This window comes from Triticum urartu, chromosome 5A (assembly GCF_056163025.1).
Source record: "Triticum urartu cultivar PI428250 chromosome 5A, HENAU_Tu73, whole genome shotgun sequence".
Classification (NCBI taxonomy): Eukaryota; Viridiplantae; Streptophyta; class Magnoliopsida; order Poales; family Poaceae; genus Triticum; species Triticum urartu.
Genome location: NC_141877.1, coordinates 532,512,324 through 532,527,214, shown reverse-complemented (window position 1 = coordinate 532,527,214; position 14,891 = coordinate 532,512,324).

Below are 14,891 nucleotides of genomic sequence, written 5' to 3'. Positions count from 1 at the left end.
TCAAGCCTTTTTATAGGCACTTTTTTTGTAAGGTATTTCTTACCTTCTTCCTCCTTGAGCCGCCGCTTGGCAAGGCCGAGCTCTTGCTTGGTACGCTCGAGGTCCTTCTTCAGGACACCCACCTCCGCAGTCAGTGCGGCGGTGGATAGCAGCGAAGCCTGCATACGCATATTGACTCTTTTTTGTTAGACTCCTGCGATATTTAATAGATCCTCTATTCGGCTTTTCTTTCCGAACGCCAAAGAGAGCATCAGGGGCTACTATCTATGCGGTAATATTTTTACATATTTTTACTTACCTCGAAGCCTGTTAGAAGGCTAGCGCAAGCTTCAGTCAGTCCGCTCTTGGCGGACTGAACCTTCTGGATCACCGTACTCATAATAGTACGGTGCCCCTCGTCGATGGAGGCATCGTCAAGCACCTCCAGCAGATTGTCCGGCACCTCCAGTTGGACGGAGGCTGCCTGCTCAGAAGGCTTGCTCCTCTTGGAAGGAGTTCGCCTACCGCGGTCCGGAACTGTGGAAGATTCCGGCGCGGTGTCCGGCACAAAGCCGGACTGAGAGCCCCGGGGAGCCTTATCCCCTTCACTCCTGGAGTCCGGGAGGTTGCCTTGCGGCTCCTCCGGGACCACCTCCTCCTTCCCCAGAGCTTGTCGCGACGCCACTTCGGCGTCGTCTGCAGTGCGGGGGGAGACAGCGGGCGGAACTGAGTTCATGTCCGATGAGTCCAGGGAGCCACCCGACGATTCGTCGAATTCGGCCCGGGGCGGACTGCATAATTACATTCGACATTAGGGAAAGCTGTGCAACAAAGGAACATCATGAGTTACTCTGATATCTGAACTTACGGTTTCGCCGGACGCTTGGCCCTGTTTGGCCACTCCTCTTTGCCCTCTTCGGCGTTGGGGGCGTAGTCCGGCGGAGGGGTCTTCCTTTTCCTAGACCCCTCGGCCTCCCCCGTTGGGGCGGCCTTCCTCTTCTCTCCTCCCTCCGCTGGGGAGGGGAGAGTTTTCTTCTTCCTCCTCCTCGTTTTCGCGGGAGGAGGGCGTCTCGGACTCGTCAGATGACGAGTCCGACACCACCACATTGCGGTCTTCTTCTTCTTGGCCTTCTTCTCCGGCACCACATAAGGCGCCGGAACCAGCATCTTCGCTAGTAGAGCTGGGGCTGGGTCTTCGGGCAGTGGAGCCGGACAGTTAATCGGTCCGGATATCGCCCGCCAAGCCTGTCAAAGGTAAGGGAGTTTAGATCCCGCATAGAGTCAAACTATGAAAAAATCTTAACATCCTGTAAAAGGTGTAGATGGCATACCTCGCTAGCGTGACGCTGCGAGCTGTATCCGCGGTCCTCGGAAGTGGATGCGGGAGCCTCGGCGCCCTTGAATAGCATCTTCCAGGCGTCTTCGTACGTCGTGTCAAAGAGCCTACTGAGGGTTTGATGCTGCACCGGGTCGAACTCCCACAGATTAAAATCCCGTTGTTGGCACGGGAGGATTCGGCGGACGAGCATAACCTGGATTACATTAACAAGCCGGACTGGCTTGTTCACCAGGGACTGGATGCATGTTTGCAATTCGGTCACCTCTTTTTCGTTACCCCACGACAGGACCGTCTCTTTCCAGGACATAAGCCGCGTGGGGGGTCCGGATCGGAACTCGGGGGCTGCGGTCCATTTCGGATCACGCGGCTCGGTGATATAAAACCACCCGGATTGCCATCCCTTTAGGGTCTCCACGAAAGAGCCCTCGAACCATAGGACGTTGGCCATCCCGCCATGGCGCCTCCGCACTCCGCCTGGCTGCCGCACACCACCTTGGGCTTGACGTTGAAGGTCTTGAGCCAGAGGCCGAAATGAGGGCGGACGCGGAGAAAAGCCTCGCACACGACGATAAACGCCGAGATGTTGAGGATGAAGTTCGGAACCAGATCGTGGAAATCCAGGCCGTAGTAGAACATGAGCCCCCGGACAAATGGGTGGGGTGGAAAACCCAGTCCGCGGAGGAAGTGGGGGAGAAATACTACCCTCTCATGGGGCCTTGGGGTGGGGAGAAGCTGCCCCTCTTCGAGAAGCCGGTGCGCGATGTCCTTGGACAGGTATCCGGCCTTCCTTAGCTTCTTGACTTTGCCCTCCGTGGCGGAGGATACCATCCACTTGCCTCCCGCTCCGGACATTGCTGGAGAAGGTTTTGGTGGGAAGTGCGGGCTTGGGCGCTGGAGCTCGGGTGTGCAGGAGATGGATAGGCAAAGGAGGAAGAAGGCGTAGGTAAAAAGGTGGATCCTTGTCCCCTTATATGGGCGGATGCGGTTGTGCGTCCCCACCTGCCTAGTAAAACTCGCTTGCCTCCCAAGCGCCGTGATAAGTGGCGCGGTTGGGTTACCCATGTCCGTATTGATGAGAATCCCGTAAAAGGGGGGTACACGATCTCTGCTTTGACAAGACGTGCCAAGGAAACCGCCTCGCAAAACACGCTGAGGTGGAAAAGTGAAAACGATTCGAGTGAAGGACTTGGCTGTAGTGTGATGACGCACTACGGAATACGTCAGCAGATTTGATTTGTGTTAATATTATTCTCTCTATGGCAATATGTGGAATCTTATTTTGCAGAGCTGGACACTACTCTTGGTGTTTACAATCTTCTATGAAGGACTTGGAGGAGGAACCCGCCTTGCAATGCCGAAGACAATTTGCGCGCCGGACTCGTCGTCATTGAAGCCTGGTTCAGGGGCTACTGAGGGAGTCCTGGATTAGGGGGTGTTCGGGTAGCCGGACTATACCTTCAGCCGGACTCCTGGACTATGAAGATACAAGATTGAAGACTTCGTCCCGTGTCCGGATGGGACTTTCCTTAGCGTGGAAGGCAAGCTTGGCGATGCGGATATTCAAGATCTCCTACCATTGTAACCGACTCTATGTAACCCTAACCCTATCCGGTGTCTATATAAACTGGAGGGTTGTAGTCCGTAGGCAATCAACTCCATATACAACAATCATACCATAGGCTAGCTTCTAGGGTTTAGCCTCCTTGATCTCGTGGTAGATCTACTCTTGTACTACCCATATCATCAATATTAATCAAGCAGGACGTAGGGTTTTACCTCCATCAAGAGGGCCCGAACCTGGGTAAAACATCGTGTTCCCTGCCTCCTGTTACCATCCGGCCTAGACGCACAGTTCGGGACCCACTACCCGAGATCCACCAGTTTTGACACCGACAGCCGGCGTCAGCGGCGCCACTCTAAACCCCGCCAAAGCAAAAATGGTGATTCCGGCACGGGAGATAATAACACCCCGGACAGTGCTGAAGACAACCACCTCCAGCAAGATTCAGCACAGGAGGATGGAGAAGCCATCCCTCATGAGAGAGCGGTAGACAGAGAGGTCGAGGACGATAATTATATGCCTCCCTCCGAAGACGAGGAAGTCTCGACGACGACGAATTTGTCTTACCAGAGGATTCCGTCGAACAAGAGCGTTTCAAACGCAGGCTTATGGCCACGGCGATCAGCCTCAAGAAAAAACAGCAACAGCTTAGAGCTGATCAAGATTTGCTAGCCGACAGATGGACTGAAGTCCTTGCGACCGAAGAGTATGAACTCAAACGCCCCTCCAAGAGCTACCCAAAGCGCAGGTTGCTACCCCGAGTAGAGGAGGAAGCACCTAAACCTACATCACCAGCTCATGATGCGGCCGATCGGCCACCTCATGGCCGCGATAGAGAAGCCTCTCGGCCCTCCACTCAAGCCGCACCCCAGCGCCGCTCAAAAAATACCAAGGCACGGGAAAATGCGCCAGACCTGTGAGATATATTGGAGGACAAGGCAAGGCAAACAAGATCGATATACGGATCGCGTGGGTGCCCCACGGCACGAGACAGTAATCGTCACTCCGAATACAGTCAATCCGGCCGGGCCGAACACAGTAGACAAAGCTCGTTTGAGCTGCGTCGTGATATAGCCCAATACAGAGGCGCCGCACACCCACTATGCTTCATAGATGAAGTAATGGATCATCAAATCCCTGAGGGTTTCAAACCCGTGAACATCGAATCATATGATGGCACAAAAGATCTTGCGGTATGGATCGAGGACTATCTCCTTCATATCCACATGGCCCGCGGTGATGACCTACACGCCATCAAATACCTCCCACTCAAGCTTAAAGGACCAGCTCGGCATTGGCTTAACAGCTTGCCAGCAGAATCAATTGGTTGTTGGGAGGACCTGGAAGCCGCGTTCCTCAACAATTTCCAGGGCACTTATGTGCGACCACCAGACGCCGATGACCTTAGCCACATAATTCAGCAGCTAGAGGAATCGGCCAGACAATTCTGGACACGGTTCCTAACCAAGAAAAATCAAATCGTCGACTGTCCGGACGCAGAGGCCCTAGCAGCCTTCAAGCATAACATCTGCGACGAGTGGCTTGCACGGCACCTAGGACAGGAAAAGCCGAAATCTATGGCAGCCCTCACGACACTTATGACCCGCTTTTGCATGGGAGAAGACAGCTGGCTAGCTCGCAGCAATAACATGACCAAGAGCCCTGGTAATTTGGATACCAAGGACAGCAGTGGCAGGTCGCGTCGCAACAAGCAAAAGCGCCACATTAACGGCGACAATGCTGAGGATACGACAGTTAATGCCGGATTCAGAGGCTCTAAACCCGGTCAGCGGAAAAAGCCATTCAAAAGAAATACTCCGGGCCCGTCCAGTTTGGACCGAATACTCGGCCGCTCATGCCAGATACATGGCACCCCCGAAAAACTAGCCAATCACACCAACGGGGATTGTTGGGTGTTCAAGCAGGCAGGCAAGTTAAATGCCGAAAGCAGAGACAAGGGGCTGCATAGCGATGACGAGGAGGAGCCCCAGCCGCCGAACAACAGTGGACAGAAAGGTTTTCCCCCACAAGTGCGGACGGTGAACATGATATACGCAACCCACGTCCCCAAGAGGGAACGGAAGCGTGTGCTAAGGGACGTATACGCGATGGAGCCAGTCGCCCCAAAGTTCAACCCATGGTCTTCCTGCCCGATCACTTTTGATCGAAGGGACCACCCCACTAGCATCCATCATGGTGGATTCGCCGCATTGGTTCTAGACCCAATTATTGACGGATTTCACCTCACTAGAGTCCTTATGGACGGCGGCAGCAGCCTGAACCTGCTTTACCAGGATACAGTGCGGAAAATGGGCATCGATCCCTCTAGGATTAAACCCACTAAAACGACCTTTAAAGGCGTCATACCAGGTGTAGAGGCCAACTGTACAGGCTCAGTTACACTTGAAGTGGTCTTCGGATCTCCGGATAATTTCCGAAGCGAGGAGTTAATCTTAGACATAGTCCTGTTCCGCAGTGGCTATCACGCACTGCTCGGACGAACCGCATTTGCCAAGTTCAATGTGGTGCCGCACTATGCATACCTCAAGCTCAAGATGCCAGGCCCTCGAGGCGTCATCACGGTCAACGGAAACACCGAACGCTCTCTCCGAACGGAGGAGCATACGGCGGCTATCACAGCGGAAGTACAAAGGAGCCTCTCAAGGCAATTCTCCAGTCTGGCCATTGAACATCTGGACACCGTCAAGCGCGCCCGGAGTAACCTACAACAAGACCGCCTGGCACGTTCCGAGCAAGCGTAGCAATGCGGCCCCAACCCCAGCCCTCGCGAACTTGCGAAACCAGTGTTGCGCGTACATAACTACACTTTGGAAATTCCATGGGCACAGGGGTAGGGGCACCATCACGACACGCCCGAAACGCGGCTTAAACCGCACTAGGGGCTGCCGATTTCTTAATTTTCTCTTATTTTCAGGACTCCATTCTTCGGAAGGCTTGTCCGGCAGTACAATTGCCGCAGAAATGATACAACCAGGGAAGCAGAAAGCTACGCCGCACTATGGAACTCTAAGGTGGTCTCTATAACGAGCATTATACCTGTTTCACATAACATTCCGCAGCTTGCCCCTGGAAAGGACATGTTAAATAGTCCCATCTTTTGCTTATTGCAGTATTTGTATCGTTATGCTTTGATCGCAGCTTTTTTAAATAAACAATGCATAGATTCCGTTTATTATTGCATTACTCTTTTTTATGAATATATGTTCATTAATGACATGTTGCACCCGTACACTTTGGTACGGCCAATACGCCAGGGGCTTAAGCACCCCACAATCCAGTGTGAGAAGTCCGAACACTTTCACAAGTGCGGCACCCCGAACTTATAGCATTATATGCATCGGCTCCGAATCATGTCTTGGGTCAATAGTTGGGTTTGCCCGGCTCCTATGTTTTGGTACCTTACATTCCGTTATATCGGCTAAGGTAGCACTAGGAGAACTACTGCGATTGTGCCCCAGTTGAGTTGGGCTAAGCACCTCGGTAGAGAAAGCTAAAACTGACCATCATGATGAGGTGAGAGCTGGTCGTTGTTTGAGAGGTTTTCGAGTCCCTAAAGACTTATGTCGCTTAGAGCGAGGAGTCACCTTTGTCCAGCCTAGGCGTGGATAGTGCCCCGAACTCGGTCTTTCGAATACTAGGGGCTTCGCCGAAATTTAAAATTATAGAATTCTATGGCTAAGTGAGAGTGTTCAAGCATTATAGTCCGATTGCCTTGTTCGTTGTGTTGAGCACCTCCCTCGAAGGACCCAAGAATGGGAAAAAGAGCGCTCATGTTTATCCCGAACACCCCAGCACTCGTGGCATGGGGGCAGAAGGCCGACAACTCGCCATTTCTCAAATTTGATAAACGGCCGCACATAAGGTAATATTTTAAATTCAAAAGCGTTGCTTAGCGCATATGAACAAGTTTTCAGCGTACAGGATCACAAATGCAAGTTTACTCAAATATTACATCTTTAGAGCATTCATCCGCTATAAGGCGGGCACCCTTCAGGACGCCCTCATAATACGCTTCCGGGACGCGATGCTCCTTGCCCGGCGGTGGCCCGTCCTTCACCAGCTTCTCCGCATCCATCTTTCCCCAGTGCACTTTAGCACGGGCAAGCGCCCTACGGGCACCTTCGATGCAGACGGAGCGCTTGCTTACTTCAAGCCGTGGACAGACATCCACTAGCCGCCTCACCAGCCCGAAGTAGCTCCCAGGCAGAGCCTCTCCAGGCCAAAGCCGAACTATGAGGCCCTTTATGGCCTGTTCGACCACCTTGTGGAGCTCGACCATTTGCTTCAGCTGGTCGCTCAAAGGCACCGGGTGTCCAACCTCAGCATACTGAGACCAGAACACCTTCTTCGTCGAGCTCCCCTCCTCGGCTCGGTAGTAGGCGGCGGCATCAGACGCACTACGGGGAAAATCTGCGAATGCTCCTGGAGAGCTCTGGACTCGGGTAAGTAACAAGTAATTCACTTTCACGTGCTTGCTTTGCATAATGAATGCCTTACCCGGCGCTATCTTCTTCATATCTCCAATTTCTTGGAGGGCTTTCTGGGCTTCGGCCTTGGCAGACTTCGCGCTTTCGAGGGCTGCCGCAAGCTCGGACGCTTGCGTCTTCAAGTCAAGCTCCAAACTCTCGTGTTTTTTCACGAGAGCCTGGAGCTCTTTCTGCACCTCCTCCACCCGCGCCTCCTGCTTCCCTCTCTCTGTGCTCTCCGCGGCCGCTCTGTTTTTGGCCTCGGACAGCGCTTTCTTAAGGGTTGCCACCTCGGTCGTGGCCCCTATAAGAGCACGTTGATCCTATCATTTTTTGCAACCACATCTTCTCTATATACTTGCGCAAGGTATTACTTATCTTCCTTCTCCTCGAGTTGCCTCTTGGCATGGCCGACCTCGTTCTCGGACCGCGCGAGGTTTTGCTTCATCGTATCCACCTCCGCAGTCAGTGCGGCGGAGGCCAGCAGCGAAGCCTGCATACGCATATTGACTTGATTATGTTCGACTCCTGTGAATGTTATTAGATCCTCTATTCGGCTTTTCTTTCCGAACGCCGAACAGAGCATCAGGGGCTACTGTCTATGCGGTAATATTTTTACATATTCTTTACTTACCTCAAAGCCTGTTAGAAGGCTGGCACATGCTTCAGTCAGTCAGCTCTTGGCGGACTGAACCTTCTGGATCACCGCACTCATAATAGTGCGGTGCTCCTCATCGATGGAGGCGCCGTTAAGCACCTCCAGCAAATTGTCCGGTGCCTCCAGTTGGACGGAGGTCGCCGGCTCAGTAGGCTTGCTCCTCTTGGTAGGAGGCTGCCTACGGGAGTCGGGAACCATTGAAGGTTCCGGCGCGGTGTCCGGCTCAAGGCCGGACTTGGAGCCCTTGGGGGTTCTATCCCCTTTACGCCTAGAGTCCGGGAGGTCACCTTGCGGCGCCTCCAGGACCACCTCCTCCTGGCTTGGAACCTGTTGGGACGCCACCGCGGCGTCGTCCGTTGGAGGGAGGTAGCCGTCATAAACGAATTCACATCCGACAAATCCAGGGAACCGCTCGACGACACGTCGAGCCGGTCTTTGGGTGGCTGCATAAACATGTTCGACGTAAGGAAAAGCTGTGCAATGGGGGAATACTATGAATCACTCTGGTATCCAGATACTTACGATCTCGCCAGGGGCTTGGCCCTGTGCGGCCACTCCTCTTCGCCGTCATCGGCGTTGGTGGAGTAGTCCGGAGGAGGGTTCTTCCCCTTCTTGGACCCTTCGGCCTCCCCAGTTGGGGCGGCCTTCCTTTTCTTCCTTCCCCCCGCTGGAGGGGGGGAGGTCTCTTCTTCCTCCTCCTCGTCTTCATGGGAGGAGTGCACCTTGGAGTCGTCGGATGATGAATCCGACACCTCCTGGCATCAGGCACTCTTTCGAGTCCCCGTGGCCTTCTTCTTGGCCTTCTTCTCCGGCACCACATAGGGTGCCGGAACCAGCAGCTTCGCCAAGCGAGCGTCCGCTGGGCCTTCGGGCAAAGGAGCCGGACAGTTGATCTGTCCGGACATCTCCTGCCAATCCTGTCAAATGTAAGGGAGTTTAGATCCCGCATGGAGTCAAACTATGAAAAACTAATACCCTGTAAAAGGTAAAAACAGCTTACCGCATGAGCGTGACGCTTCGTGCTGAATCCGCGATCCTCGGTAGTGGATGCGGGGGCCTCGGCTCCCTTGAAAAGCACCTTCCAGGCATCTTCATACGTCGTGTCGAAGAGCCTGCTCAGAGTTCGGTGTCGCGCCGGGTCGAACTCCCACAGGTTGAAAGCCCGTTGTTGACACGGGAGGATCCGGCGGATGAGCATAACCTGGACTACGTTGACAAGTTTGAGCTTCTTGTCCACCAGGGTTTGGACGCATGTTTGGAGTCCGGTCAGCTCTCCTTTTTTACCCCACGACAGGCCCGTCTCTTTCCAGGAGGCGAGCAGCGTAGGGGGTCCGGATCGGAACTCGGGGGCTGCGACCCATTCAGGGTCACGCGGCTCGGTGATGTAAAACCACCCCGATTGCCACCCCTTTAGGGACTCCACGAAGGAGCCCTCAAGCCATAGGACGTTGGGCATCTTGCCCACCATGACGCCTCCGCACTCCGCCTGGGTGCCACGCACCACCTTCGGCTTGACATTAAAAGTCTTGAGCCATAGGCCGAAATGGGGGCGGATGCAGAAGAAAGCCTCGCACACGACGATAAACACCGAGATGTTGAGGACAAAGTTCGGGGCCAGATCGTGGAAATCCAGGCCATAGTAGAACATGAGCCCCCGGACAAATGGGTGGAGAGGGAAGCCCAGTCCGCGGAGGAAATGGGGGAGGAACACCGCCCTCTCATGGGGCCTAGGGGTGGGGATGAGCTGCCCCTCTTCGGGAAGCCGTTGCGCAATGTCGTTAGACAAGTATCCGGCCTTCCTCAGTTTTTTGATGTGTCCCTCCGTAACGGAGGAGACCATCCACTTGCATCCCGCTCCGGACATGGCTGGAGAAGGTTGAGGTGGGGTGAGCGGACTTGGGCGCTGGAGCTCGAGTGCGTGGAAATGGATAGGAAAAGGAGGAAGAAGGAGTGGATGAAAAGGTGGATCCTTATCCCCTTATATGGGTGGACACGACTATGCGTCCCCACCAGCCTGGTAAAACTCGCTTATCTCCCAAGCGCCGTAATCAATGGCGCGGTTGGGTTACCCACGCCCGTGTTGATGAGAATCCCGGAATAAGGGGACACGATCTCTGCTCTGACAAGACGTGCCAAGGAAACCGCCTCGCTAAACGCGCTGAGGTGGGACAGTAAAATGATTTGAATAAAGACTTGGCCGTGGTGTGATGTCACGCTATGGAATACGTCAGCAGATTAGATTTGTGTAAGTATTATTCTCTCTATGGCAATATGTGGAAACTTATTTTGTAGAGCCGGACACTACCTTTGTGTTCAAAATCTTCTATGAAGTACTTGGAGGAGGAACCCGCCTCGCAATGCCGAAGACAATCTGCGTGCCGGAATCGTCGTCATTGAAGCCTGGTTCAGGGGCTACTGAGGGAGTCCTAGATTAGGGGGTGTCCGGATAGCCGGACTATACCTTCGGCCGGACTGCTGGACTATGAAGATACAAGATTGAAGACTTCGTCCCGTGTCCCGAAGGGACTTTCCTTGGCGTGGAAGGCAAGCTTGGCGATGCGGATATTCAAGATCTCCTACCATTGTAACAGACTCTATGTAACCCTAACCCTATCCGGTGTCTATATAAACCGGAGGGTTTTAGTCCGTAGGACGAACAACAATCATACCATAGGCTAGCTTCTAGGGTTTAGCCTCCTTGATCTCGTGGTAGATCTACTCTTGTACTACCCATATCATCAATATTAATCAAGCAGGACGTAGGGTTTTGCCTCCATCAAGAGGGCCCGAACCTGGGTAAAACATTGTGTCCCCTGCCTCCTGTTACCATCCGCCTAGATGCACAGTTCGGGACCCCCTACCCGAGATCCGCCGGTTTTGACACCGACACCCACCGCTGGCCAGGCCATCCCTCCACTCACCAACTCCCCATGTTATTCTGCAGCGACGGTAGCCTCACACCGCAGCCGAACCAGTGAACCCTCGTACTCCTCTCCGCGTGGGCATCCATTGCCGCGTCTTCCCCGGCTCCGCGTCGTCCCCTTCCTAGGCCTCGCCGTCGTCCACCGCCGTGGTGCTCTCGGCGCGGAGTGGTCAATGTGGTCAATGACCGACTTCCATCGGAAGAGTACTGTACGTGGAGAGGCTAACAGCTGGGTCCATGGCAGCCACAAGGAAGTGCCTCCTTATTACGTGCAAAATAATTATTCCTCCACCTAACAGCAGGGACGTCCCACTGGACGAGCCAGCAGTATTTCGCGGAAAAAACGTTTCCCCCCTGACTGCTGGGACCCACCGGACAGGCCACCGTATTTCGCGAAAAAATGTTTGCCCCTGACTGCTGGGACCCACCGGACGGATAACCGTATTTTGCAAAAAAAAATGTTCCCCCCGCTGCCAGCTCGGACCCATCGGAAGTGCCTCCTTATTACACAAAGAAAACAAATACTCCCCCTGCTAGCTGGGACCCACCATGGTGGGAGGCTGACTTGTGGGCCTACTAAGTTGACGGGGACGGAGGGCTTTGTCAACTTAGTCAATATGAACGATTCTTGCTCCAGTGACCGTATGATGTCCATCCAACGGCCGTCGTGCTTCTTCAATCTCTGCTCTTCCTGCTCCAGCCGCTCAAACAAGCACCGGCGGGACTGCCTGCTCCTTCCTTCCTACGGCCGGCTCTGCTATCGCGCAGGCCTCACCGCCCCACCGTACTCCCATCGCTAGCCTAGCCATCCCTCTACTCACCCACACCGGCTGTTATTCTCTGGCGACGGCAGACGAACCAGTAAACCCTCGTACAGTCGTACTCCCCTCTGCGTGGGAAACAACTGCCGAGTCTTCCCTGCCTTCGTGTCATTCCCTTCCTAGGCCTCGCCGTCATCCACCGCCCTGGTGCTATCGGCGCGGCCTGGTCAACGTGGTCAACGACCGACATGCATCTGAAGTGGACTGTACGTGGAGAGGCCGACAGCTGGGTCCACGGCCGCACGCAAGGAAATGCCTCCTTTTTACGTGCAAAATAATCATTCCTCCACCTAACATTAGGGACCCACCAAAAGGGCCTCTGTACTTCACGAAAAAAACATTACCACCGCTGACAGCTCGGACCCACCAGCTATATCTTCGCACGCAAGGAAGTGCCTCATTATTATGCACAAAAAAATGAATACTCCCCCTGTTAGCTGGGACCCAGTATATTGGCAGGCTGACTTGCGGGCCTACTAAGTTGACGGGGACGGAGGGCTTTATCAACTTAGTCAATATGCACGATTCTAGCTCCAGTGACCGTACGATGTCCATCCAACGGCCATAGTGCTTCTTCAACCTCTGGTCTTCTTGCTCCAGCTGCCCAAACCAGCGCCGGTCGTGCCTTGTGCTCCTGCCTCCCGTGGCCGGCTGCGATGCGGCGGAGGCCTCACCGCCCCCTACTACTCCCACCGCTCGTCAGGACATCCCTCTACTCACCCACACCCCCTGTTATTCTGCGACGACGGCAGCCTCACACCGCAGCTAAACAGTGAACCCTCGTACTCCTCTACACGTGGGCATCCACTGTCGCGTCTTCCCCGGCTCCATGTTGTCCCCTTCCTAGGCCTCGCCGTTGTCCACCGCCCTGGTGCTCTCGGTGCGGCGTGGTCAACGTGGTCAAGGAACGGCTTCCATCGGATGTGGACTGTATGTGGAGAGGCTGACAGTTGGGTCCATGGCCGCAGCAAGGAAGTGCCTCCTTATTACGTGCAAAATAATTATTCCTCCACCTGACAGCGGGGACCCACCGGATGGGCCTCCGTATTTTGCGAAAAAAACATTTCCCCTGACTGCTGGGACCCACCAGCTACACCTTCGCATGCAAGGAAGTGCATCCGGGCAAAAAGAAACGATTCGCCCCCCTGACTGCGGGGACCCACCAGCTACATCTTCGCACGCAAGGAAGTGCCTGACAGTCGGGACCCACCTGGTCGAAGCGTATGTAGCGTTGTCATTCTGGTCGCGAACGTGTACGTACATACTGGTCGATGTAGAGGCGCGCATGTAGCATGTACACGTACGTACAGCGGCCAGGGTGCAAGAAAGAAAATACGGCCACGTATGTGTACATACGGGCAGGGTCTCGAACGCCTACTCGCGCATACGTACGGCCAAGGCTCGTGTACATGGCTGCGTCGGAACGGAGAAACAGCGTCGTCGTCATGTCCATGGGGAGGCAACGGAATGCGACGTGTTCATGGGGAGGCAACGGAATGCGTCGTGTTCATGGGGAGGCAACGGAATGCGTCGTGTTCATCGGGAGGCAACGGAACGCGTGGGAGCCAACCGGCTGGGTCGGAACGGAATGCGTGGTCGTGTTCATCGGGAGGGCTTGGACGGAACAGGTGATGGAAACGAGGCCTGGCGTACCGCAGAATGGATGAAACGGACCTCCTACGGTAGAAACGGGGGTCATGTTGATCGGGAGGGGTGTGGCGTACCGCAAAACGGAGGAAACAGACCTCCTACGGTCGAAACGGGGGTCCTGTTGATCGGGGGGGGTGCCGTACCGCAAAACGGACGAAACAGACCTCCTACGGTCGAAACGGGGTCCTGTTCATCGGGAGGGGTGTGGCGTACCGCAAAACAGGACTCCACGGGATAATGTTCATCTCCACCCTCGACCTCCTCCAGCCTCCACGGGCTACCGTCGACCTCCTCCAGCCTCCATTGGCTCCTGTTCATCCAGCCTCCACCGCGCGCTACTCCACCGGCTACTGTTCAACCACCCCTCCACCGTCTACTGTTCATCCAGCCCTCCACACCACGGGGTCCTGTTCAACCACCCCTCCACGGGCACCCCTCCACCGTCTACTATTCATCCAGCCCTCCACACCACGGGGTCCTGTTCATCCAGAGGCAACGCCACCGCTCACTGTTCATCCAAAACCCCCGCAACACTCACTGTTCATCCTAGAGGCAGCATCGATCGGCTTCATTTAGCAACAGTAGCGAAGGAATCGCTCGATTGGGTTCAGTTAACAGCCATCGATCGATCGCTCGGGTTCAGTAATGCGTAGCCTGCAGTGCAATCGCTCGGGTTCAGTTAGAGCCAACACCTCACACACGCGCGCATACGTGTACGAGAGAAACGCGCATCACTCGGCCCCCGACCTCCCACCGTAACCGGGAACTCCCCGAAATTTTCCTCCCCCTCGCTTCTACCATGGTTTTTTCCATCATGGACGGCCCAAAGAATGTCATGCAGTTGCGTCTCCGGCCCGCCCAGGACGAAAAGCCCATTTTTTGTCATGATTTCTTTTCATAGAAGTAGGAGCCCACCACATCTATGATGATACCTGGTTTTTTCACAATTATCGTCATAGAAGTGTCATATGTATGACAGAAAAAAATTTCGTTTGGCCCAAAATGTCACAGATGTGTGTGTTTTTTGTAGTGATGGGTGGATCGGTGCTTGGGTACTATCCTTACTTGGACAAGCATCCCACTTATGATTAACCTCTATTGCAAGCATCCGCAACTACAACAAAAGTATTAAGGTAAACCTAACCATAGCATGGAACATATGGATCCAAATCAGCCCCTTACGAAGCAATGCATAAACTAGGGTTTAAGCTTCAGCCACTCTAGAAACCCATCATCTACTTAGTACTTCCCAATGCCTTCCTCTAGGCCCAAATAATGCTGAAGTGTTATGTAGTCGACGTTCACATAACACCACTAGAGGATAGACAACATACATCTCATCAAAATATCGAACGAATACCAAATTCACATGACTACTAATAGCAAGACTTCTCCCATGTCCTCAGGAACAAACGTAACTACTCACAAAGCATAGTCATGTTCATAATCAGAGGGTATTAATATGCATATAGG